Raw genomic sequence first — 2700 nt, 5'->3', positions numbered from 1 at the left:
TAGGAAACAGTTATCAATTAATGAATTGACAGCCTATCGGCTAATCTTCAAAAAAAAAAAAAGCCATTAAACAATAGGTTTGAGATGAACCAAATGTGCGCAGAACTGGTCACCGAAAGATGCATGCCGCGCAGGGTTGCCATATTTTCACTACAAAACCCGCCCAAAATTGCTGTAGCCTTCGGATAAGGGCCACCCGGTAAAAATCGCGTTCCAGGGGTAAAATACACGTTTTTTTTGGAGGGGTTCCCCTACATATTTTAAAATGTAATTTATTCCTGTGATTTCAAAGCTGAATTTTTAGCATCATCACTCAGTCTTCAGTGTCACATGATTCTTCAGAAATCATTCTAATAGCCTATGCTGATTTGCTGCTCAAAAAAAATTATTATTATTATTATTATTATTATGCTGAAAACAGCTGAGTAGAAAATGTATCGAGTTTAGATTAAAAAAATTTAGTGCATCCTCGTTTCCTTTCCTTGCGTCCTTCCCTCGCATCCTGAAGGGGTGGAGCTAAAACGCGAGGAACGGAAGTGAGGAAAGGAAACGAGGATGTACAAATAAGAATTGAGAAGCACTCTGTGAGTAGGCCTACATTCATTTTTTATCTATTGGTAAAAAATACATCTGACAACTTATAATTGCATTGAGCTCGACCAGTGTCCGATTCACGAACTAATGAGTTATAAGAGTCGGTTCATTTCAGTGAGTCAAAAATGGTTACAGAATCAATTCGACTCAGAGATTGAATTGTGAATTATAACTTTCGTCATGTGCGAATTGAAATGAAAAAGGAAAAATGTATGAAGCACGATACTCACTAGTAATTTACATGACAAAGTGTAAATGTATCCATCTATTTAATGTGACCCATTAACGTATGGACGCTTAGGCTAAATAGTTAAATGCCCATATCAGTGGTTTGCAAACTCTTCCTTTGTCTTTACTTCTCACACATTCACAGGTTTAATGGATGTCTGATTACAGAAATCAACCCTCATTAATAATCTTTCAGCTTCACTCTGAGCTGCTGTGAGAATTGAAGAACTGATTAACAGTGCTGGAAATCTAGAACTCATTTCTGATTGTAAATAATTACACTTTTGAGAATATAAAGACTAAAAACCCGTTTACAAAATAAGTTATGTACAGTAGATGAACAAAACACACAAATTTGATATTTGTCATTATTTAGAGTCTGGATGAAAGTAAGTGTTTAAACAAATCTCTGTCTCATCATTCGTTCATACATCCCATTTGTAACTATTTCAAGTGCACCCTTAGTTAAAACTGTGATGTTAAACTTAAAGTTTAATTGTTAAACTATATGTTATTTTATAAACTTTGTATAAACTTGTTTTGATTAAATATCAACAATGACATTATACCCATTGCAATACAATATAGTCACAGTTTATTCTATTTTCTGTTCTAACTGAGATTATTTCAGTCATTGTAAGCAGATGGTGGTGATTGAAGTGAAATGTATATTTATGTCTGTTTGATGATTTAAATACATTCTATTTTACTAGTATTTAATTGATTTTGGTTTATCATTTTTTTTCTGTTGTAAAAATTACAATAAATACAATTGTTTCTAAATGACTATTTGATTAAGACACTTAAAGCTGGATGATTGAGAGTGATTGTGAGTGTTTGAGCATCTGCTAAATGAGCTCCATTGACTCCTTCAGTGAAGCCGCTCCACAGCCGTTCATGAGAGTTTAAATGCTGGAGAATATTCCCATCTTCCCACAGCTGAAGAAGAAGCAAGCAGGAGGAATTACTCCAGGAGAAACTACTGACATACTGTTGGAAAGATGGAGTTTGAGGAAGAACCCTGCAGAATGAGAGATGAAGATACAGAGAAACAAACAGGTTGGTGTTCTCCTTCATTCTCTTTAATGACTGATGAGGAACTGACAAAAAAAAACTGACAATTTTTTCCCCCTAAATTTTGACCATGTTGAGTTGTGACTATACAGGTGCATTAAAAAAAATATATATATATATTTTTGGTAAGTTATACATTTTCATATATTCTAGATTCATTACATTTCAAAATTTGTTTTGTTTTAATTTTGATGATTAAAGCTCAAAATATTAGAATATTTCCTAAGATCAATCAAAAAAAAGGATTTGCAAAACAGAAAAGTTCAAGTTCTTTAAAGTAAGTTCATTTCTGCACTCAGTACTTGGTCGAGGCTCCTTTAGCACAAACTCCAGCATCAGTGAGGAGTGGCATGAAGCGGTCAGCCTGTGGCTCTGCTGGGGCACTGTTGAGCCTTCAGCTCGGATCCACTGTTTCCTTTCTTTCTCTTGAAAATATCCCATAGACTCCATATGGGCTTCAGGTCAGGCATGTTGGCTGGCCAATCAAGCACAGTAATATCATGGTCAGCAAACCACTTGGAAGTGTTTTTGGCACTGTGGGCAGGTGCTAAGTCCTGCTGGAAAAGGAAATCAGCATCTCCATAAAGCTTGTCAGCAGATGGAAGCATAAAGTGCTCCAAAATCTCCTGGTAGACGGCTGCATTGACTTTGGACTTGATAAAACAATGGACCAACACCAGCAGACGTCTCAGCACCCCAAATCATCACTGACTTCAGAAACTTCACACTGGACTTCAAGCAGCTTGGATTCTGTGCCTCTCCACTCTTCCTCCAGACTCTGGGACCTTGATTTCCAAATGAAAT

General features: G+C 36.1%; 1 pseudogene; it reads left to right on the top strand.

Annotated features, from left to right (window-relative positions):
- The first annotated feature begins 1593 nt into the window (after positions 1-1593).
- The window catches only part of LOC107731067 (gastrula zinc finger protein XlCGF8.2DB-like), a 2793-nt pseudogene continuing 1686 nt past the window's right edge, over positions 1594-2700 (top strand).

Source organism: Sinocyclocheilus rhinocerous, unplaced genomic scaffold (genome assembly GCF_001515625.1).
Source record: "Sinocyclocheilus rhinocerous isolate Xijiao unplaced genomic scaffold, SAMN03320098_v1.1 scaffold519, whole genome shotgun sequence".
Taxonomy (NCBI): domain Eukaryota; kingdom Metazoa; phylum Chordata; class Actinopteri; order Cypriniformes; family Cyprinidae; genus Sinocyclocheilus; species Sinocyclocheilus rhinocerous.
Note: the sequence above shows the minus strand (reverse complement) of the source record. Positions and strands in the feature narration are given on the sequence as shown.